This window comes from Myotis nattereri (assembly GCF_964212035.1).
Source record: "Myotis nattereri genome assembly, chromosome: 7".
In the NCBI taxonomy this organism is placed as follows: Eukaryota; Metazoa; Chordata; class Mammalia; order Chiroptera; family Vespertilionidae; genus Myotis; species Myotis nattereri.
The window spans coordinates 59,395,717-59,420,865 of record NC_138082.1 but is presented as its reverse complement, the minus strand read 5'-3'; the positions used below and the strand labels follow the sequence as shown (position 1 = coordinate 59,420,865).

Below are 25,149 nucleotides of genomic sequence, written 5' to 3'. Positions count from 1 at the left end.
CTAAAGCTTCATTATTTGGATGGATATTCACTTTTCTAATTTTTTAAGATAAAAGTTTAGCCTGTTGACATTCAACCTTTTTTCTTTTTAGATATATGCTATAAATTTCCCTCTAAGGTACAAACTTACTTCTAAGAAAAGGTATAACTCCATCTCACAAGTTTGGATAATACAGTTTTCATTTAATATAAAAATATTTCCTAATTACCTTTTTTTAAAGTTAGGGTATTTAAAACTTTATTTTACAATTTTCCCTAATATGTGGCATTTCAATTTAAGCTTTATTATTAATATTTTCCTTGATTGTTTTTCAGGCAAAGAACATTTTAGTGTACTCAAATTGAGATTGCTTTAACTGAAAACATGTCTCTACTTTTCTTCATGTTTTTTATATCCTTCTATAAAGCTTCATACTTTTTTTGTATCTTCCACATTCCTTCTTATATTTATTCATATGGATTTTGTAGTTTATGTGGTAGTTTGTGTTGTTATTATGAATAAATTTGTTTTTTCCAATCACATTTCCTAATTGGTTATTGCAAGGAAAAATTGCTGATTATTGTTGTAATATTTTTATAACAATAATAGTACGCTTTAAAAGCAAAGCAGTCTCAATTTGAGTACACCAAGATGTTTTTTCTGTATTCCAAAATATTTTTTATTCTGCACTCAAGATAGCAGGCTAGAGGATATTAGTGCTTAAGTACATAAAATGGTGATGTTTAAAAAATAAAATAACACATATAGTGGTTAAGATAGAACTTTGCATATAGGAAGTTATTAATATGTATGACAATTGCTACAGTCATCATCATTATTATTTATATACATAGGTGATAGCTAAGTCTCTTTGGTACTGGTATAAAGTCCTACTGTATGTATACAAAGTGAAAAATGAACAAAAGGTATAGTATAACATGAATTCTATATAAAAATATAAACCTGCCTATATAAAAATATAAATTCTATATAAAAAATATGAAAATATAAAATCTAGGAACTATAATGTAAAAATGCTGCAGACCATCAGAATAAAAGTGAAAAGAAATGTCCTTAAAGTGACATCTTTTGGGGCAAATGGTATCGAAGGACAATAGTATATTTAAAACACAGAAGAATTAGGGTGATGCTGGCCTCATAGGAAGTGTTCCTTCCTCTTGAATTTTTTTGGAATAGTTTGAGGAGTAGAGGTGTTAGTTCTTCTTTGAATATTTGTTATAACTCCCCTGTGAATCTGCCAGACCAGGACTTTTGTTTGTTGTTATTGTTGTTGTTACTGCTTCAACTTCATCAGTAGTGCTCAGTCTATTCAGGTTTTCTGATTCTTCTTGATTGAGTTTTAGAAGGTTGTATTTTTCTAGGCCAGTAACTACTGATAAAATCGAAGCAGAAAACCAAATGATTCCCTGAGACACAGCACCAACCAAGTTGCAAGCCCATCCCAGCTGTTTCCAGTGGCTTTCCATTCAAATGGTCTGTCTTGGCTTATGATTCAGACTTTATCAAAAATCTCTCAGACAAATGGCATCTGCCCTATACCTGTGACTAAGTGGCCCCAGGCTCAGCACTAGCAGTAGCCGGCCGTGGTTTACAGCTTGACCTCTCCTGGGCATCTCCAAACCCAGCACAAGCAGCAGCCACCTGCAGATTGCTTTGTCATATCAGCCCAATTTTAATCAGTACCATGCCATGTTGTTTCCAAATGGCTTTATGCTGCTATTAATCAACATTACTACAATTCATTTATGGAGGAGTATAACTGATTTAACCTGCATTGAAACTAACAGGGAGATGGTCATATTGTTGTCCTTTGACCTCATAATTATAGTTTTAGCAGTCCATGACAAATAAATATTTCAATAGTTCAAAAGGGCTTGCTAAAAATACACACACAAAAAAACACACATGGTCATTACATTATAATTCATTAGACAAAATTTGTGTCCAGTAAGAGAGCATTTAGGGTATCATCTGAGGTCAATAACAATACCAAACAAATAAGATTTCTCTCTTAGGAAAATAACTGGTACATTTTCTTTTTTGGGCCTCACATGATCTCCCTCCTATGTCTGCCTGACCTATTTCCTTTTTATGACATCAATCATGGAGCAGCAGGGTCCATCCATGATCTAATTTTTAACTTACCCCTTTAAAGACAGCCATGTTCTGAGGTGTTGTGGGTTAATTGGGACTTCAACATATGAATTTGGAGGCAGGGGCGTGTCAACCTATGACATCTATTAAAATTACTTTGTACTCATTTAAAGAAATAATAGGTTTTGTATTTCAATTAATTCCTTCTTATAAGGATCCATACAAGTGAAATGCCTTGATGCTATCTTGAGTGCAGAATAAAAAATATTTTGGAATACAGAAAAAACATCTTGGTGGACTCAAATTGAGATTGCTTTGCTTTTAAAGCGTACTATTATTGTTATAAAAAATGATACTTGATAAACAATATTGTTCAGAATTTATACCAATGATGGACTTCCAGAGAAGTGGCAGATTAAATGCAATTCAATGCAAAGTAAAAACATAAAGCACACAAGGTCTTAATGTAAAAGCTGTACCTAAACCAGGTACATTTGCATACTAATGTTGGATGTCTCTGGGTGAATTGCAGTCTTGAACAAAAGATAGAATGTGGTAAGAGAGAAAGCTTATTTTTTAACCTGAAACAAATACTGATCCTCTTTTTGGATTAAATAAAAAACTTAATATACATGAGGACAGTTTAATTACATGGGAGTCCAATTTAAAGAAATTGGGTGCTTTTCAAGTATTTGTCTTAATAGCTCTTTTTTTTTTTTTTTTTTTTTTTTTTTTTTTTTTTTTTTTTAGCTTTTCCTTTAAGGGCATTATGCTTAGTGATTTCAAGTTTGCAGCTTCCACTGTTGATTGGACTTCTGGGTTTGCCCTAGAAACCTCTGACAACAGTAAAACAAGTTTCATAAGCAAAAGATTCTAATGGATGATGGAAATTTTCTGGTTTTGCTGACTCATGAACAGATGGTGCTTCTAATCCTTCCATGAAATGCCCTTTTGTACTGTTCATGTCTGTAGCCAACCCAGAGTGCATCTCACAGCTGTAAAGTTCAGGTTTATGTGGAATTGAACTGAACCTCAGAACAAACTCACAATGCTGGGTAATGTCAATTCTTAGTACTTTGTACAGTTGAATGGACATCTCAGTCTAGTGTTTGGACTGAGGATTATCTCAGACACACCAGAAGGATGTTGCACTTTTTATATCAGTGTAGTTCTAGAAGCTTTCTTATTTGCCCTTTAAGTTGGTTCTTTTTGCAATATAGCCAAAAGGCCTTCTTTGTTTGGATTTTAATTCAATTTAATTTTATTTACAAAATATTTCAAACATATGGGTAAGCAGAAACATTTGTGTACCCATTTTTCAAAATGTAAGAGTTGTTTATATTTGGAAATATTCATTACAGATTTTGTGTTTTAAAAACACAAATCACTAAGATCTAACTGATTTTCTTTTCACTTTTTCCCTCTCCCAAGGACATTTTTATTCTGAAATGACATGTATTAATACCTTGCACAGTTTTTATTTTCATACTAGAGGTCTGGTGCATGAAATTCATGCACTCGGTGTGTTTGTGGGGGAGTCCCTCAGCCCAGCCTGTGCCCTCTTGTAGTACAGGAGCCCTTGGGGGATGTCCACCTGCTGGTTTAGGCCTGCTCCCCGGGGGATCAGACCTAAGCCATTAGTCACACATCCTTAGTGGTACCCGCAGAGGCGGGCATGGCTGCTGTGGAAGAGAGAGAGGTTCCTGCCACTACCGTTGCGCTCACCAGCCATGAGCCTGGCTTCTGGCTGAGTGGCGCTCCCCTTGTGGGAGCGCGCTGACCACCAGGAAGCAGTTTCTGTGTTGAGCATCTGCCCCCTGGTGGTTAGTGTGCATCATAGCGACCGGTCAGTCTGCTGTCAGGCTGAAACAGGCTCTCTGACATCCCCCGAGGGGTCCCAGATTGCGAGAGGTCGCAGGCCAGGCTGAGGGACCCCACTGGTGCAAGATCAGGGCCGGGGAGGGACGTGGGATGTTGGCCAGCTAGGGAGGGACTGTGGCAGGAGTCCAGGGCCTGTCCGGCCTGTCTCTCTCAGTCCTGATCGGCCAGACCCCAGCAGCAAGCTAACCTACTGGTCGGAGCATCTGCCCCCTGTGGTCAGTGCATGTCATAGCGACTGGTCCACCAGTTGCCTGTCTGCTCCCTGGTGGTCAGTGCACATCATAGCGAGCAGTTGAGTGGCCTTAGCATATCATTAACATATTATGCTTTGATTGGTTGAATGGCCAACTGGATGACTGGACACCTAGCATATTAAGCTTTTATTATATAGGATTTGTATGCATTCATAAAAATGAATGTTGATTTTTCTCTCTTAAAAATGTAGGTAATGCCGAAACCGGTTTGGCTCAGTGGATAGAGCGTCCCCCTGTGGACTGAAAGGTCCCAGGTTCGATTCCAGTCAAGGGCATGTACCTGGGTTGCGGGCACATCCCCAGTAGGAGATGTGCAGGAGGCAGCTGATCGATGTTTCTCTCTCATCGATGTTTCTAACTCTCTATCTCTTTCCCTTCCTCTCTGTAAAAAATCAATAAAATATATATATATATATATATATATATATATATATATATATATATAAAATGTAGGTAAATTATATAATTTTCAATTTGTTTTTATTGTTAACTTTATTGTATGTTTTGAAACCTGAGATTTTACTCATGCATTTAACAGCTCTAAAGTCTTTCATAGTATGGAAAAAAAAAATTCTTTCATCAGTATTTTACTGATAGGTTGTTTCCAATTATAAGTATGATAAGCCCTTGCTGAACTGAATAGCATTTTAGAAGCTTCTCTCTCTCTCTCATTTTTTTTTTTTTGCTTTTTAATTGCTTTTGTTACTCAAAAAAGCTTCTTTTAAAATTTTATTTAGCTTTCTGACTCTGTGCTTGTGCCTTAAATATTTTCACAATGATTTTCTGTTCCCCAATAAAGAAAGCACACTTGATCCTGTTAGATACACATTTTGCACATGTGGGTCTACCATAGGTCCTGCTGACATGTTTTTTTCGTTTTAGACACCCTCATTAGAGCTTTAGGTCTCACAGCACAAACTCCAAGAAGTCGGCCTGGGCACATGCCACATGCAGATTTTGGTGCTTTCCCAACTTTGTTGGTATAAAGGTAACCAATTCTATTACCAGGGTGTCAGGACAGCCTAGTTTTGCTAGAGATTGTGTTGCAGGAGAGTCTCTAACAGTATGTCAAATGCTGCACCATGGTGAATGCCTGAAGTCACCGTCCCCAGAAGAGGAAAAGGTAGAAATTTCTTTAGGTAAGATAAGGTTTTGCAAGACTAAAGAACTGTTAGAAGAAATGCTGGATGGTAGAGAATGCATAGTGACAGATTTTCTATGTACTGTAACACATTGCCAAATTCTTCTCCAAAGCACTACTTCAGTTTGTTCTCTTACCAACTATATTCATGAACTCTATAAAAAAATATTCTAGATTATACCCAGTGTAATTAGACTCTTAAATTTTTGGCCAGTCTAGTGACTTAGAACTGTCACTGTCATTATTTTAATTTATATTTTCCCGATTCTAGTCAAATGTAACCATAATATTATTAGTTACTTGATTTCCTATTCAAGTACTTATTATTTATTGATTTGTAGGCATTCGTTGATTATTTTGGATATAAGCTTTTATGAGAAATGTGTTTTATAACAATTTTGTTTGTAGCTTTAAACGTTTGTGGAGGAGTTTTTGTTAAGTAGTAGATTTCATTGGGAATACTTTAAGTTTTTACCATTCATTGTGAATCAGATTATTTCTTTTAACTTCTTGAAATGACTTTATCAAAGCCTGTGACAATTATGTAACATGTGATTATTGATGATACTTTCATTTTTTTAATATAAGTTTTGTGGTAGGCAGAAAAATGGCCTCTCAAAGTTTCCCATGTCATAATCCTCAGAACCTGTGAATATGTTATGTTACCTTACCTAACAAAAATCTGCTGATGTATAAATTAAAGATTTTGAGATGAAAAGATTACCCTGGATTATCCAAATGGATCCAGTGTCATCATGAGGTTTTATAAGTGAAAGATAAAAGTGGGAGGCAAAGGAAGAGTTGTAACTGATTGAAATGGAGGCTAGATTGATGTGGCCACAAGCCGAGGGATGTAGGTAATTTCTAGAGGCTTGAAAAGTCAAGCAATGTATTCCCCCAAAAGCCCTTAGAAGAAACTCAGTCCTCCCAATATCTTGGTTTTATACTTCTGTCCTCCAGACATGTAAGATGAATCAGTGTTGATTTAAACCACTAAGTTTGTGGTATTTTATTACAGAAATGAATATGTGCCCTGATGAAATTGCTTTGTGAGGCTCTGTTCTATTTCAGTGTGAGGTAGAAAGTGTCTTTAATATTATGTATCAAATAGCAAATGTTTTATCTATTAAAAATGTTTGTTAATTTAGTAACGGTGCATCTAGGAGTAGGGGCATTTGGGAGAGGATCAGTTTTACCAATTGTGTATATATAACGGACCCTATAGAGTGGGCCAGAAATTAAGATTGACTGAAGATAAGAGAGGCAGTCATTTATAATAGGGAGTTCTATGCTACACATTAGAAGACCCGATAGACATTTATTTACAAAAGTGCTTCCCGCAAAGGCCAGTTCACCTCTTCGGTGCTTGGTTTCCTTTTTTTTTGGTTTGTTTTTTGTTTATCAGAAAAGACATCTCTTATATCCAGTATCTCCTAGATCCAGAAGTTGTTGGTATATATAAGACAAATAAGGTCTTATATATAAACTGTCAAGTAGTATTCAGAGGAAAATAGTAGGAAGGACTTCACTCTCTAGGCTTACACTAGGGAAGATCATATCAGAAAGAGAAAATCAATTGGTAATCAAATTGGACAAGATCCTTTCTAAATCTGGCCATTACATGGCTTTGGATATTGATTTGAACATACTGTAAGTAACTTCCACTCCTTATTCAGAGGGCTGGAAGCTTTAAGCTATTTGGCTTAGAGAAAGAATGGGGTGAGTATGGGATGGGGTAGAGTGAGTAAGGGATGGGGGACTGTGTCTTGCAGGTGGTCTGCTGGAAATTTCAGATAATTCTCCATTTTGCTATGAATTATTGGCTCAGGCCAATTATTTAATTTCTCCAAGCTTTAGTCTCTTCATCTGTAACATGAGCACAATTCCAAGGCTTTGCAGAGCTGTGGTGATGATAAAATGAAGTCACATAATGGAAATACCTGTCCTGTCTCCTGTCCCGTCTACTTATATTTGTAACTTTGGAACTCGGATGTCTGATTATCTACTTCGTGAGAATTTTGCCTAGTTATTAAAAACTTAACTGTGTTAGAGTATACCTTTATAATTTGTTTCATATTTTGCTACCAGAATGAATGTAGTCTCTTTCTTGTGGCTACCTAATAAGGCTTAGAACCTAGTGCAGTTTGGAGAAGAAGGTGGAATCTTTGGCTCCCATTAGATTTCCTCTATGTGTCCATGTGTTTGTCCTTTTCAAGTGGTTTCTGACCAACATAAATTGGTGTTCATTTCAGCTATGTGTTCTGCAGTTGGTAGTCTGAAGGATCTGAGGTAGTCGTGACCTTCTGTAGCCATGGGTTGCCTATTTTGGGACCCAGAGTGGCATAGACTTTCCTTACAAGAGGAAGAGCTGAAGATTAGGAAGTAGGTGCTCAGCCAACCTCAGGGTCTGCCCAGCTGCTATGGAGAGCACCAAGGGGATGAAATACAGAAGGAGAATCAGTTACAGAGAAGAGGGAAGTTAGAATTGTTTGTTTGTTTGTTTCTACAAACAAGTGTGGCATGGTAGGAGTTTGCATGGGGTGGAACAAAAATAGATTTACAGTAGTGAGTACATGAAACAGAGTTTATTATTGTATAATTATTTATTAATTGTTTTATTATTTTCCATATGAACAACTGTAAGCCTACTTTTGCTCCACGCTGTATATTGGGAAACTGTGAGAATCAAACCCTGGCTGTGGCTTTCAGTTTTTAAGTACTGGATTTGGACAAGTGACTTTTTCTTGGATGGCCTCACTTTCTCTGCCTTAAAGTGAGAACATTTGAGTCTGGATAGAAACAAGTGAAAATATTTAGCTTCAAACCCGGTGTATACAAACTAGGTGTTTAACAAATCCACATTCCTCCTTTCTGTCCCCTCTGTTGTGCAGTTGCTACTGTGAGGAGACATTTTTTTAGAAGAATGTATAGCCTCTAGATTTATAAATTAGGATATAACTGGTGTGCAGGTGTCCCTGCTGAATTATCCAAAGTTATTCAAGAAATGAGCTATTCTCTCTGCCCTTGGTTGTGACATCAATGTTTATTGTCAGCTTACTGGACTTGCTTAAGTATGAAAAATGCTGGAACTATCTCAGTTATAGGCTGGGCTGAAAGAAATGTCAATGTGAAGAGCAATGAAAGTCATTATTTATAATGGAAACCAAGGGATGAAAACATCTCTGACGATAAAATACCTTTCTCTCTTTTCTGCTTTTGGTTTTTTGGTTTGATCAAGTTATGCTTGTCCAACCTGCAGAATCTCACAGCTGCTCAGTGGCCAAAACAAGCCACGATAGTCATTTAATGACTGTATAGGCCTTCGTGTACATCACCAACTTTGCCTGCTGTGTCACATTTTACAGCAGAAGCAAAAGTTGAAACTTCATATAGGCTGGCATTCACTTGAATAATTAAAATAACAACCATCTTCCTTTTATCCTGATGATTATTTACGCAGAATCTCCTTTCTTCTAATTTACACTTCATTTTTGAGGATTATTGCAATTGTCTGCACTGGCCTCCATCTACAATGGCCCTCTCTTGGTTCAGTGGGTACACCATAGTCTTATTTAAGATCTTTGCACATGCTGTTCCCTTTAGCTGGAGTGCACACTGATGCCCTCTCACCTTCAAACACACACCCACATACACACCTATTTAAATCAGTCTCAGCACTATTAACATTTGGGTCAGATAATTCTTTGTTCGGGGAGAGTGCATTGAGGCTGTCCTATGCATTGTAGGATGTTAGCAGCATTCCTGGCCTCTACCCACTGGGCTTACTTGCGGAATCCCTCCCCAGTCATAACAACCCAAATGTCTCCAAAGTCAGCCAGATGTCCCATGGGGCAAACTCACCCTCAGTTAAGGATCACTACTTTAGAGCTTACTGCAAATGTTATATCCTTCCTCAGGAAGACTTCTCATCCCCTAAACTGACTTGGTACCTTCCACCCTTTATCTGTTCTCCATCAGGCTATCATATTTGTCTATTAGTTTCCCTTACAGCACTTATAACACAAAAATAACTATTAATATTTATTTTTATACTTTGCATTATATGTTTCTGCTAGAATGTAAATCCATGAAGGAAATGACTTTTCTTGCCTGGTTTTGCACTATAATCCTAGTGCCTAGCACACTGCCTTGCATATAGCTGTCACTCAATATGCATTTGTAAAATTAATGAACTGTGATTTGTGTCTGTTTATCTTATATTATATAAAATGAATATATATTTATTTTATTTTTTAAATATACATTTAAATTAGTGATTCTTTGCAATCATTAGAGTCCTCAGAACGTCTTGTTATTGTCATTGAAATAATCTTTAGCTCTGTGATTCCCAAACCATGAGCCAAGGTGCCCAGTAAACTCACCGAGGTTGTGGAATATTTTAAATACCTTTTCAAGGAAAATACAGTAACATCCCTGCAAACTACTAGATTTAGTTGTTTCAGTTTCAACACTAAATTGTATTCTGTTACTTTTTTTAAAAAAATATATTTTATTGATTTTTTACAGAGAGGAAGAGAGAGAGATAGAGAGCCAAAAACATCGATGAGAGAGAAACATCGATCAGCCACCTCCTGCACTGGGGATGTGCCCGCAACCCAGCAACATGCCCTTGACCGGAATCAAACCTGGGACCCCTCAGTCCGCAGGCCGATGCTCTATCCACTGAGCCAAACCGGTTTCAGCTATTCTGTTACTTTTGACAATGTCATATCTTTGTGTAGCTAGGTTTTGACAGTTGCTTTGACACAAAAAGTAACTACTACAAGAAAAATTAACATGGAACCAAAAATGGGGCTGGTGATGTTCAAACTGAGAAATGGTGAATTACTAAACAGGTGCACACATATCAGTAGTAAGTAACTGTGGTTATTTAAGAATGAAATCAAATACTGTTTTGTTTAGTTTTTAAAATGACTACCAAATTGTTTAAGAAACACATTGGGCCCTGACCAGTTTGGCTCAGTGGATAGAGTGTTGGCCTGCGGACTGAGGGGTCCCAGGTTCGATTCCGGTCAAGGGCATGTAACCCTGGTTGTGGGCACAACCCCAGTAGGGAGTGTGCAGGAGGCAGCTGATCGATGTTTCTCTCTCATTGATGTTTCTAACTCTCTATCCCTCTCCCTTCCTCTCTGTAAAAAATCAATAAAATATATTTTTTTTAAAAAAAGAAACACATTGGTAGGTTGTTTGAACCTAACTACTTAATGAATAGAACAGTAGATATTTCTTTTGGTTAAGAAACTAATGACAAACTTTACTGAGGCAGTAAGGAAGCAATGAAGAGAGAGAGCTTGGAAATCTCTGCATTTAGCCAATTTAATTATGTCCACTCTAGACACTTTCTTTTATTAGACACTAATTTCTAGTTACTTATATGCTCATATTTTAAGAGGTATATCATGCATTTATGACATGCTACATCATGATTTGTAAAAGGATATATAAGAAACTTAAGATTGATATAGGTTGCAGGTTTTATTCTGCCATTATGCTGAAGCTCAATTCTCAGAGAATTTGGGACTGATTTAGAGCACTTTATAGTTTTCTTAAATAGAAAGAAGAAAATTTATTTAAAATTATCCATTTTCATTTGCATTTTTTGTTTTTGTAGGAGCTATCTGCCTGTTAAAGCTGAAACTAAGCTTTTTTTTCAGTATATGTTAGACTTTATTATTGTATCTACTAGATGTTTACTAAACTTGTAAGTTATTAACATCTTGGCTGAACTAAATAAGGCTTTTATAAGAATTTATTTGGAATTGGTTATAATTATCATTTTCATTAGTTAAACTCCAAATCTCTTTGCATTTTCTTTTTCAATAACTTTTGCTAAATTGTGCCATAGATTGCGTAAGTACCATTATAATTAAATCAAATTTATTTTAGCTGACAATCCAAATCCTGTTTAACTGCTGAGGCATTCTTTGCATTTGTATTGGCCTCTATCTACCAATCCCAACATTCTGTGTTATCATATAGTATCTTGATTATTTTGTGCCAATGCTAATTAGATGATTTTCTGATTCAAGGAAGTTGACTTTTATCTATTTTATATATGCTATTATTGATTATTTTTGAAAATACTGTTTTTGTTGTTAGTATGGATTATTAGGAAGGGGGTGAAATAGAGGGAGGTTAGGAATCGTAAGGATCCATAAAGATGCTGTAATTTTTATTAACTCCTTTACCAGAAGTGGTTTTGTTATCCCCTACTCAAGTTTCTGCATGGCAGCTCTCTTAGGCAAAACACTGAACCCATCATTTTGAAGATGCCAGTAGAATTTGATTTATGTGACAGAATTGTGATAGTTAAAATATTAAATATTCTTTCAAATAGTAAGCCTTAAGAAGATAATTTTAAAGGTTGTTGTTAAGAGCAATTTGTTGATAAGATGAAAAAAAGAATAAAAAAACTAGTGATTTTACTCCCCACAAAATACAGGACTTTTCGATAAATGGTTTTAGGCAAAGTAAATAGTTATATCTGAAAAGTAAAATAAATTGGGATCTATAGCTCACATGCATGAGATGAATTTCAAACATATCAAGTATTCAGATATTAAAAATGAAAGCACAAAAGTACTAGATAAAAATATTAGGGAATTACTTTATAAATATGGAGTGGTAATATAAAAAACTAATGTCAGTGAGAAGGAATCTATAGGAAAGTTTGGACCTATTAGGGAGGGATAGTTGAAAAGGTAAAGGTGAAGGGGCAGAATAGGACACACCCAACCATGGGAGTGGGGAGGCAGTGTGTTCCAAAAGGTAGAACTCATTATACCTTGAGCCAATAAGCAAGCAGATGGTCTTTACTGCAGTCGCTATCAGCTATTTCCAGCAGGGTTAGAATGTTCTGGAAAAGGAGCAAACACTGTTTAAAAAACAGATAGACTGACTCTAGGTTCTATGTTGATAGCTGAGGGGACCATCTCCTTACATGACATCAGGGGCTTGACTCCTCTAATCCTTAGAGAGAATTTATACTAGCAAAGTGAGCTATTTACTAGATAAGGAACTTGAAGTTCAACATTAGTGGTAGCTTCACATAAAGGGTGACTTGTTACTAAGTATTGAAGTAATATACTGAATTATTCTGGCTTAGGTTTGGGGTTAATCAGAGAAATCACATGAGGTTGTGGACATTTAGTCTCACATGTGCTGGAAACAGATGCAGAGACAGAAGTGAAATATTGGGTGTTTCAAGAGCTGAAAATATATAAATTGATACTGTAGGGAGCGGCTCTAGGGTCAAGCCTTGGGCTGACCTGTGGCAGGGTCACAAACAAGTCCCAGCCTGGAGGGCAGAGCTCTCCTAGCATAATTAAGCCTGACCTTGGAGCCCTCCCTAATTCCTTCCTAGGTAGCTAATGGGCTGTGTGAGGTGCAGCAAGTGTTGCCAAAACAAGAACATTTGTATACATGTTAATCTACCCTTGTTTTAATCAGACTATGAAATAAAGCATCAGTTTACAGGCTGAGTCTTTTGTGTCCTCATCCAGGCACAGGAGATCCACCAAGCCCCAGCTGTATTCTCTTGTCTGTCTTTTCTTCAATCCTTCACCCGCCCTCCTCAGGTTCACCCTTGGCCATGCTGGTGCGGCACATGTGGTGCCCAAATGTGCCACCCTACGTGTGGCCCAACGTGAGAAAGAGGACTGGTTTTGATGAGGCCCTAAGCCAGTGATGGCGAACCTTTTGAGCTCGGCGTGTCAGCATTTTGAAAAACCCTAACTTAACTCTGGTGCTGTATCACATATAGAAATTGTTTGATGTTTGTAACCATAGTAAAACAAAGACTTATATTTTTGATATTTATTTTATATATTTAAATGCCATTTAACAAAGAAAAATCAACCAAAAAAATGAGTTCATGTGTCACCTCTGACACGTGTGTCATAGGTTCGCCATCACTGCCCTAAGCCAACATTGATATTAACTAACCATCTATAATAAAAATTTGAATTTAGTGAGACATCCAAACAGATATTTTTCTAATTGTTTGCAAAGATGCAGGATTCTTAAATTTTATTTTATGTACTGAATAATCACCATCTCCTTACATTTACGTTCTCCTTGGGATAGAGTACATTGAAAAAAGGGAGAGAGAACAAGACTTAAAAGCTGATATAACTACAGCTAATAATTTCTTTATCAGAGTTCATTGTTTTCACTTGTTCCATACTGCTGGAATAAGAAACATTCTAATATGCAATTGGTAGGTATTAAGAATGCATCATGTAAATTGGAAAGGTTGAAGCACAAATAATATAAAATCTGCATTAATGGTTTTGCTCTTGAAATATGATTTGTGACAGAATGATGGTCATCTTAATGTTTTACTTTCCTTGGTAATTTCCCTGATTGGTGGGAAAGAAAGGTACTTCAGCAAGTAAAAACATGTCTAATAAAAATTTGATTTTAAAAACTCAATCAGAGATACTGAAAGCTGAGATTGTTGAATGATTGGCCTTAAACTTCTGTTTTTAGAGGCTATTTTTTATAAGCCTGATTCTGATGTCAGTGACAGTCTTTTAAGTTCTTTTTGCCTTTACCATTTTCAGTGTCAAAAAAGTGGAGAAAACTTTTAATCACTCAAGTTGAACCAAATATAATGATTTTTCCTCTTAAAAAAGGTTCTACTAACTCAATAGTATCCTATATAATAAAAGGCTAATATGCAAATTGACCAAACAGCGGAATGATTGATCGCTATGACGTGCACTGACCACCAGGGAGAAGACGCTCAATACAGGAGCTGCCCCTGGTGGTCAGTGTGCTCCCACAGGGGGAGCGTCACTCAGCCAGAAGCCAGGCTCATGGCTGGTGAGTGCAGCAGTGGAGGTGGGAGCCTCTCCCGCCTCTGTGGCAGCACTAAGGATGTCTGACTGACGGCACAGGCTGGGCTGAGGGGCACCCCCTCCCCCATGTGCACAAATTTTGTGCACTGAGCTTCTAGTATTATAATAATATTTTAATTTTAATTTCAAGTTTAAATTTTTCTTATTGTCAATCTGTGAAAATCCTTAAGAAATAGGGAGGTAAATTCCAGTGAATACATTGGGACAAAATAGTTAATTGAATTAAGCATGGGGCCTAAGAAGAGACCCCCAATTAAAAGGTATCACATTTAATATGGAGAGAACAACATATTTTAATTATTGAAATTAATTTATAATGTATACGAATTGCTTTAATTTTTATTATTTATTTATTTACTAGGGGCCATGTGCACGAAATTCGTGCACTGGGTGTGGGGGAGGGGGGGAGAGTGTCCCTCAGCCCAGCCTGCCCCCTCTCACATACTGGGAGCCCTCAGGCATTGACCCCCATCACCCTCCGATCACCTGATCGGCCCCTTGCCCAGGCCTGACGCCTCCGCCAGAGGTGTCAGGCTTGGACAGGGGACCCCCATCTCCCCCCGATCACTGGCTCTGGCCCCCGCCCAGGCCTGAGGCCTCCGGCCCAGGAATCATGCCTGGGCAGGGAACCCCCATCTCCCTCTGATCGCTTGCTCCACCCCCCGCCCAAGCCTGACGCCTCTGACCCAGGCTTCAAGCCTGGGCAAGGGGACCATCATATCCCCCCAATCCCCGGCTCCACCCTCCACCCAGGCCTGACACCTCTGACCCAGGCTTCAGGCCTGGGCAAGGGGACTATCATATTCCCCCAATCCCCGGCTCCGCCCCCCACCCAGGCCTGATGCCTCGGCCAGAGGAGTTGACCCTCATCACCCTCCGGTCACCAATCACCGGATCGGCCCCTTGACCAGGCCTGAGGCCTCCGGCAGAGGTGTCAGGCCTGGGCAGGGGACCCCCAGCTCCCCGCGGTTGCAGGCTCCGCCCCTGCCCAGGCCTAACGCCTCTGGCCTAGGCGTCCGGCCCAGGCAGCGGGGACCTGCAGTGGCAGCGGGGGGCGCCGCGATCGTGGGCTTCGCTTTAGGCCCAGGCAAGGGACCCCTAGCTCCCGGGACTGCCAGCTTCGACCGTGCCCAGCTCCCATCACTGGCTCCACCCCTACTTCCTGCTATCACTGGCCAGGGCGGCAAAGGCGCCTGATTCTCCGATCATGGCTGGGGGGCAGGGCAAAGGCGGCCCTTTGCCCTGCCCCCCAGCTCTTTGCTCCCCCCTGGGTTTCCGATCACTGTCAGTGGCAGGGGGCTTCTTCCTGCTTTCCCTTTCGCCTCCCTGCATTGTGCCTACATATGCAAATTAGCCGCCATCTTGTTGGCAGTTAACTGCCAATCTTAGTTGGCAGTTAATTTGCATATAGCCCTGATTAGCCAATGAAAAAGGTATCACCGTACGCCAATTACCATTTTTCTCTTTTATTAGTGTAGATTATATTGTTGACAGTATTACAGATGTCCTCCATTGCATCTCTCTTGGCCCCTCTTCTGTATTTAGTCTTTATTTTTATCCTAAAGACATCTCCTTGAAGGGTTTACTGTATTTCCCTTAATCATGACACCATAAAATTGGCTATTTAAAAAAATACGTATATGTATATGTATATATATTTTTTATTGATTTCAGAGAGGAAGGGAGAGGGAGAGAGAGATAGAAACATTAATGATGAGAGAGAATAATTGATTGGCTGCTTCCTGCATGCCTCGCATTGGGGATCCAGCCCCCAATCTGGGCATGTGCCTTGACTGGGAATCCAACTGTGACCACCTGGTTCATAGGTTGATCCTCAACCACTGAGCCACGCTGACTGGGTTGGGATTACTTTTTTTGATAACTGCTGAGATTAGCACCAGCGTATGAATTCAAGAGTGTGTACTTGAGGGGTGGTTGTTGATTCTGACATGTCTTTGAGCCATGGGCCATTTTGCAAATTCGTTGGCTTAAGTGCAATTATGAAAACAGGAATTTGGAGGTAGTTTAAGGGAGCGTTAGGATATTTGGAGGGTTTGGGGAGAAATTTTATGGCCCAGAGATGAACTTCACTTTTGGAAAACTTTCCAGTTTTGAGCAGAATGACAGTGCTGTAGAATTCACTTTTTTTTCCACATGTCAAGAACTATCGTGCTAGAGTCATATTTCAATTAATGCCTTTTATTTTTGACTTGGATATCACTAGTATTCTGTATTTCAATGTTATATTAATAATTCAGGCCTATCCCATTTTTGGTTGCACATTTTTTCCTTTCTTCACTTTTAGAAGTTTTGAAGAGTTATTAAAGTGATTGAATGTCTAATATTCATACTTGAGAGCATGTCTTAATATGTAAATTATACCTGCTAAAAATATTTGTGTAGTCATTATGAGATGTTACGTTATTTCTTTAACACTTTGTCAGGGAATGATTTTCTTAGATACAAATTTATTAATCTTCAGCTATTCATAGACTTACTATACAACTATTAATACCACCAATGCACAAGAGTGTTTTTCTTTAATTGTCTACATTCTTAAGAGTTCACATTTCATTTATGGCATCCCAGTTAGCTGCAAAGAAAAAAAATCATTAAATGTAGCTTTGACATGTTAAGTTGGCCACGGATGGATATTGGTCTCCTATTTTATTAAATTAAAAAAAAAATTAATCGTGATACTTTAATATTTTAGTCACTTCCAAGTAGACCAACTATCATTTGCCAATCATAATTTGCTTCCAGCACATAATTTTTGAAATGACACATATTCTCAAAATGAAAACTAAAACAAAATATCTAACTAGTCCAGGGCAAATGTTTTAAAGGATTTTACAGAGGAAAACTAGTTTCCTCAAACAGAAACTAATTTCTATGCCTATAAACTTCACTTCATTTCATTCCCAGTACTGTTTTTTTTTTAAAATATATTTTATTGATTTTTTTCAGAGAGGAAGGGAGAGGGATAGAGAGTTAGAAACATCGATGAGAGAGAAACATCGATCAGCTGCCTCTTGCACACCCCCTGCTGGGGATGTGCTTGCAACCAAGGTACATGCCCTTGACTGGAATAGAACCTGGGACCCTTCAGTCCGCAGGCCGATGCTCTATCCACTGAGCCAAACCAGTTAGGGCCATTCCCAGTACTGGTTTAACAGCATTTGAATAAAGAAGGCTACACTTATTTATACCTCTTGATCACTTGCATTACTTCAGTGCTTTAATATAGTAATCTATAGTCTTAGGCATCATTTAACATTTTGCATCAAATATTTTTATATAGTACATCTTTATTATACCCCAATTATACAAATTTACAAAAACAGTTAACTGGCTTAGTATTTTATATTTAGAACCAAAGTTATAGTTTCTTACATCTTTGACTTATTTTAACTTCAACAACAATCAAATAATGCTGTTTCATTAAATATGCTAATTAAATTTAGAAAACATTTTTATAAATGTCATTATGTAACAGCATTTATTTTAGAATCAAAGAAATGCAACATATCTCCATTTGGAATTTTATAGAACTTCTCCCTTAAACAATATGTATTTATATAGAAATTTAAAGTACAAGAACTTAGACCAGGGCAACCTTGGGGGGTGGAAAAATATGAAGAGGGAGAGAGATAAAGTTTAGATAAACTTGACTTATCTATGAGGCAGACAAAAATTCCTTCCAACATACTGAGCTTGCTTTTTTTCTTATTTTGCGGTTCATAGCAGCATCTTTATTTTTCAGGCTATGAGCATTGATTTCAGAGAGGAAGTGAGGGGGATATAGATAGAAACATCAATGATATAAGAAAATAATTGATCGGCTACCTCTTGCACACCCCACACTGAGGCTCAAGCCCACAACCTGAGAACATTGACTGGGAATTGAATTGTGACCTCCTGGTTCTTAGGTCAATGCTCAACCACTGAGCCATGCCAACAGGGCAGACCATGAGCATTTTTAAAAGGAATTCAGGAGAAGGGACTTTTAGTGCTTCTGCTCTTCCCCTGTCATGGTTTTCTTTCTCATCCTCCCTTTCTGCCTGGAAGTTTGAAGAATAGATGGCAAAGGAGCTTGATCAAAAGTAGTTGTTTTGTATTGGTCATGATAAAGACATATAAGCACAATACTATATTGATATACATATAATGAAGTAATTTATAAACTATTTAATTAAATATCTTTATTTTTATTGATTTCAAGAAGGAAGGGAGAGGGAGAGAAATATAGAAACATCAATGATGAGAGAGAATCATTGATTGGCTGTCTCCTGCACGCCCACTACTGGGGATCGTGCTGCAACCCAGGCATGTGCCCTTTACCAGAATCAAACCTGGGATCCTTCAGTCTGCAGGCCTGTGCTCTATCCACTGAGCCAAACTGGCTAGGGCTAAACTATTTAATTAAATGTAGTGCATTTAAAGCTGAAGATTTCAGCCATTTCAAGGTAAGTTTAAAAGCACAATATTTAGTATAACAGGTCCATCCATTCCATTCTTTAAATTGTCTTATACATAAAATAGGAAGCATTCTCTTAATTGAATTATCATGTCTGTTCAGTATGATTTAGTAAGGATAGTCAAGTACTTAAAAAAACTTATCCTTGATTACATTGAATTAATATCCTAGTTTCACTGAAGACAAGGTATATATCTACAATGTCAGTAAAAAAATATTACTATAGTTAAATTATGATAATCCAAGAAAAAGATGATAGTATTAGACATTTAGCAATGTTCCTCAAGTTTATTGAAAATGTGTTATCTTTTGTCTTGCATTTTCATTTTCTTAGCAATGTATCACCAATAAGTAGGGGAAAAAAACCTACATATTTGAAACTAAGAATTTCTGTAAAGTGGAATTATGCTCTAGTGTTCTATTTTAAAATGGCATCACACATATCATCACTCCGTTTCTAAATGTTCCAAAGGAATTTTTCCAGCAGTGTCTTCAACTAATTTTCACATACACACACTCAAAAAAAGTCATGAATTGGGAAGAGGCAGTTGGGGCATGAGCTAAATTTGTCTGATGGATAAAAATAGTAAATCCAGCCTGAAACACCTCTTTATACATACCACAGATGAATAAAAACATTTTGTATAAGTAGGGTCTTTTCAAACAGTTTTCATTGAGAATGTGTGATTGAATTGCAATAAGCCTTGCTGATTTCCTGTGATTGCATCATGTTCCTTGGTTTTTGAGTGTGTGTGTGTGTGTGTGTGTGTGTGTGAAACTTAAGAAAATTATTTTTTTTAAATTATATTTTAAAATGTTTCTTTTGTAATGGGCATCACGCACATATCTCAGTTTAGCCAGGTTGACTTTGTCTGCTGTCAAAAATTACTGACCCAGTGCAAGATATGTAACCAGCAACAATCCTGTGAAATCGTAACTGACCTTCCTGCTTTCTGTCACTTTGTCAAATTCTATTTTTTTTTTTCATTTTTATTTAACATCCCCATGCCCCTCCCATTCCCTGCCAGTAAACTGCTACTTTTTATAGATTTGCCTGGTGTAGGATACTGGAAAGTTGAATCAGTAATCACCCACCCCCATTCCCACTGTTTGATACATTCTGTTTAAATATATGGGGCTTGGGGAGTGTTTTAACTTTTCAAATGTTTACTTCTTTTAAAGTTCATTCTTTAGTAATGTGGTTTCAAAGGCTTAAAAGTTATTTTAATATAATATAAACCTGGTGAATTTTTCAACTTTAGCTACTCTGAGTCAATTGACCCAATTTAATTTTCAGACCAAGTTGAAAAAGGAAACTGAAGAGAGAAAGGAGGCTGGCTTTAAAAAAATATATACATTTTTTTATTGATTTCAGAGAGGAAGAGAGAGGGGGAGTGAGATATAGAAACATCAATGGTGAGAGAATCATTGATCATCTACCTCCTACACACCTCATTCTGGGGATTGTGACCTGACTGGGAATCAAACTGTGACCTCCTAGTTCATAGGTCAATGCTCAACCACTGAGCCACGTGGGCTGTGTGAGACTGGCTGTATGGTAGCCAGTAGGAAATGATTAAGTTCTAATGGTAAAGAACCAAAAACTAACTCAATAGCCACTTACTTATTTATATGAAGACTGCAAGAGTGATATATTAGTATCAACCTACCATCCACAACCTTTCCAGAGAAGACTGAGCTTTGAATTTTAGAAAACGAAACCAGTCTAAAACACAGAAAAAGGAGAAACACACAATGAAACAAAAGTACAAATGCAAGAATAAGCCATGAAGAGTAGAAATTTGTACTTAAGTAATGTCCATTTTAATTACTGAAATGATAATAGAATTCAATAGCATGCAAGATCTTGGCTTCTGAGTGGCTTGCTTCTTGGCTACTGACGACATCTTACCTAATAATAGACAAACATGTAAATTAACCATCCCTCCGCTATGCTCACCAGCCAATCAGGAGAGTATGCAAATTAACCCAACAAAGATGGCAGTTAATTTGCATATGTAGGGCAATGTGGCGGAGCAAAGACTGAAGGCTCTGCGAAGACTGAAGGCTCCGTCCGGACCTGCGAAGACTGAAGCCTCCGTCCAGAGCGAAAGCCTAGGTCCTGGGTGCCGGAGGAAAACCAGTGCTGGCAGCCAGGGGAAGGGAAGGCCTATTGCATGAAACTCTTCGTGCAACGGGCCTCTAGTGGTAAGATAAAAATAGATTTTATAGGTGAAAATAAATCAACATTTGGATGCATTTTACTGGCTTGAACTGTTAAATTTATTAACAATAGCTATATCTAATGCATATAGAGATTAATGATGTAAATGTAGAGTACTTCTGTGACTTCATTTCTCCAACTTTGCCTACCTTGTACTTAGTAGGAGCTCAGTGAAGACTTAATGAATTCACTTGCTTTCATTCAATGTTTTAATTAGGTCAGCTAACAAATGATGAACTGGTCTATACTGCTGGAGAGAATGTTCAGTGCCTTCGAGTGCTGACAAATATTCTGAAGTGGCTGCATAATTCCTTGTGCCCTTTAAGCTGTTCTTGTTATTATTTGGCCTGTCAGTGACATTGAAGTATGTAAAATTATTTTTTTACTAAAGGCCCAGTGCACGAATTTGTGCACCAGTGGGGTACCTTGGCCTGGCCTGCGGGATCAGGCTGAAACCGGACCTCTGACATGCCCCGAGGGGTCCTGGATTGCGAGAGGGTGCAGGCCAGGCCAAGGGACCCTACCGGTGCACAATTGGGGCCAGTGAGAAACGTGGGATATTGGCTAGCAAGAGAGGGACTGCTTGAGGGCTCCAGGGCATATCCGGCCCATCTCACTCAGTCCCGATCGGCCAGACCCCAGCAGCAAGCTAACCTACCAGTTGGAGTGTCTGCCCCTGGTGGTCAGTGCATGTCACAGCAAGCAGTTGAGCAGCCTTAGCATATCATTAGCATATTACACTTTGATTGGTTGAACAGACAACTGGACGACCAGACACTTAGCATATTAGGCTTTTATTGGATTGGTGCTTATATAGGATTGGTGCTGTTTTAAGAGCTCCATCTTGCTTATGTGCATCATGATTATTGGGAAGCATTCTTTGATGAGGTTGTTTAAAGACACACTTGGTACTTGAGAAGAACTATGGAGCCAGGATACCTGGTTAAATGTAGTTCTGCTATCTGCTCACCATGTAATTCTGGGCAAGCTCCTTTGCCTTTCTATGCCTCAGTTTCCCTATGTGTAAAACGGAGATAATAATAATGCCTACCTCATAAGAATGCTGAAATTATAAATGAGTTAATATATTTAAGTTACTCAGAATAGTGACAGGTTCACAGTAGGTGCTAAATAAATGTTAGCTATAATTACTTAACATGTAATTAAAAATGGGTGAAACATGCATTTTAAACTGTTATAATACATGGCATACATAATAGCATAGGTATTTGTTTTATACAAAGCACAGAGGCACACAAACTCATACACACTTTCACCTTCAACATGCATTTTATAGATCAGAAAATGGAGGAAAATAATGATAAAATGTCTATTAATTAAAACAGGTCATCAGCTGCTTGTCTGGTGTCATGCATGAGAACTGATAAAGTATTCCCTTCCAATCTGCCTTCGTGAAAAGATTTGGAAGACAGATAGGGTTTCTTGGTAGTGTTCTACCCAAATCAAAGCACGGAGAATTCCATCCCTACTTTACTTTCTTATTAGAACAGGGTTTGTATGGATACAAAAGAAGACTAAGGGTTAAAATTACATTACTTGAGACAAAATTTAATATTTTCTTGGAATGAAGAGAACATTTCATGAAAGAACATTTTTAGTATATTTTGGTGAGGAAACACACAGAGGAGATATTGGAACAACAAAAAGTAGCTTAGAATTTAATAGTGTTGGAATAGTCAAGGATGTTAAAAATTTTTATCTGCATCCCCAAATGCATTTTGCATGATTCAGCTTTTTTTTTTTTTTTTTTTTTTATATATATTTTATTGATTTTTCACAGAGAGGAAGAGAGAGAGATAGAGAGTTAGAAACATCAATCAGCTGCCTCCTGCACATCTCCCACCGGGGATATGCCTGCGACCCAGGCACATGCCCTTGACCGGAATCGAACCCGGGACCTCTCAGTCCGCAGGCCGACGCTCTATCCACTGAGCCAAACCAGTTCCGGCTTTTTTTTTTTTTTTTTTTTTTTTTTTTTAATGAGCATTATAGTAATGTTCACAGAGCTGTTCCTTGTTGAATTCTTTGTTTTGCTTGGAATGAGACAAATGAGGAAACATGGTGATGGAGTTCCAATGACATAGTAAGAGAAGTCTCCTTAGTACATGTGTTTCTGCCACCACAAACTGGGAATGACCCACGTCCCACGTGGTTCAGGGTTCGGGCTCTGGAAGAGGGGCCGCATGCAAATGACAGAGACGAGACAAGAAATCATAATTTGGAAATTGGGAGGCCAGGCCGGCCAGGTGGGAGCCCATCCCAAGAGGAAGGACTGCACTTGGGCTCAGGCCTTGCCGTACTTTTATTCAATTTGGGATCCACCTATAGCCCTTAGGCAGGCAATTCTCAGTAACAAACAGACAGACAATCTTATCAGAAAGGATTTACATGACTATCTAGTGGGGAAGTTGCTTTAGCTACCATTGTCTCCACTAAACAGTGGGTGCATAGCTCTGACCTTTGCCAGGGCTCAAGGGTCACCAGCATTCCGGGCTCCTTGTCCACACCTCTCTGCTAGTGAAGACAATAGGCAGTTTCTCACAACAAACATCCTGGATTAACAACCAAATGGTAATCCTTTCATGTTTTTTATTTATTTTTTAATCCTCACTTGAGAATATTTTTTCTATTATTTTTTGGAGAGAATGGAAAGAAGAGAGAGAGAGAGAGAGAGAGAGAGAGAGAGAGAGAGAGAGAGAGAGAGAGAGAGAGAGAGAGAGATGTAAGAGAGACACATTGAGTGGTTGCCTCCCACACGCTCCTCCACTGAGGCCCAGGATTGAACCAGCAACCCAGGTAGGTGCCCTTGACCGAGAATCGAACCTGAGACCCTTTGGTGCCCAGGCCAACATTCTAACCACTGAACACACCAGCCAGGGCCCTTTCATGTCTTTTAAAAATACATATATAGAAGATACTATGACCAAATCACAGTTTTAAGTAACTTATAAATATTAACTTGTAAATGTTAAATCCTCATAAAAACTCTGAGGTAGGTGTTAGAACAATTCTCATAGAGAAGAGACGATTAAGGCACCCAGAGGTTATATAATTTACCCAAGAGCTCACAGCTACAAAGTGGTAGGGTCAAATTTGAACCCAGCTAACCTTATACTCTCTACCTTTCTGAACTGCAAGAGACAGTGTTTCTTCTATATGTAAGAAACTAAATGGTGACTATTTCCATTATTCTATTTTCTCAAACAAAGAGGACCATTTAATTACTATGCATGCTGGATCTTAAGATGTATTTGGATTACTGCTCTTTGATTGGATTAGATACAGAAAACAATTTCTAAAACACATATAAAAGTAAAATTCAACATGTATTCACAAAAGAATTATGGAAGAGTATGGTACTTACAAACTTTAAATAAAAATCAAATTTTTACTTTTTTCTTGCTGGGAAATAAAATTTGAGGTTTATAATATACCTCATTTAGATTTGAAGGTATTACATTAATGATATAGCAATAATTGTTGCAAGGATAAATTTGGTTTTCCAATTGGTAATGTTACCAAGGATTTTCAAACACTGTTTAATTGTTAAAAGTTCTCATTTATCACAGAAATATTATTTATGACTGTTTAAAAACTGGACAAAATTTAGATTTAATGTGTCTGACCAAAAAACTATTGGCATTATATAAAAGAGAATAACCTGTCAGCAGAAAGTGGAGATGATTTTTGTAATAAAAATTCAGGTTGCCCTGGTCTGGTGTAGCTCAGTTGGTTGGACCATCATCCTGTGCATCCCAGTTAGGGCACATACCCAGGTTTCAGGTTTGATTGGGGCGTGTGAGAGGCAACTGATCATATTTCTCTCACACATTGATGTTTCTCTCTCTTTCTCCCTTCTTTTTTCTAGATCAACCAAAAAAAAAAAAAAAAGATTCAGGTTAACCAAAAGTAACTGAACCAAAATGGAAGAGAGTTTCACTTTGTAAAAGTCAGAATAGTATTTTAAACCCTGTACCAGTGATGGCGAACCTATGACACGCGTGTCAGAGGTGACACACGAACTCATTTTTTTGGTTGATTTTTCTTTGTTAAATGGCATTTAAATATATAAAATAAATATCAAAAATATAAATCTTTGTTTTACTATGGTTGCAAATATCAAAAAATTTCTGTATGTGACACGGCACCAGAATTTAAGTTAGGGTTTTTCAAAA

The 25,149-nt window shown here is 37.9% G+C and overlaps 1 protein-coding gene and 1 pseudogene across 2 annotated transcripts in view; one reads left to right on the top strand and one right to left on the bottom strand.

Moving 5' to 3' along the window:
- KCNJ3 (potassium inwardly rectifying channel subfamily J member 3) overlaps positions 1–25,149 on the top strand; it is a gene marked incomplete at its 3' end in the record, with an annotated part of 138,880 nt that overhangs the window by 63,792 nt on the left and 49,939 nt on the right. The gene's annotated exons all lie outside the window — the stretch shown is intronic.
- Positions 4,959–5,316, bottom strand: LOC308522329 (large ribosomal subunit protein eL34-like; annotated as a pseudogene). Its single transcript has one exon. The product of its transcript is annotated as a large ribosomal subunit protein eL34-like (transcript).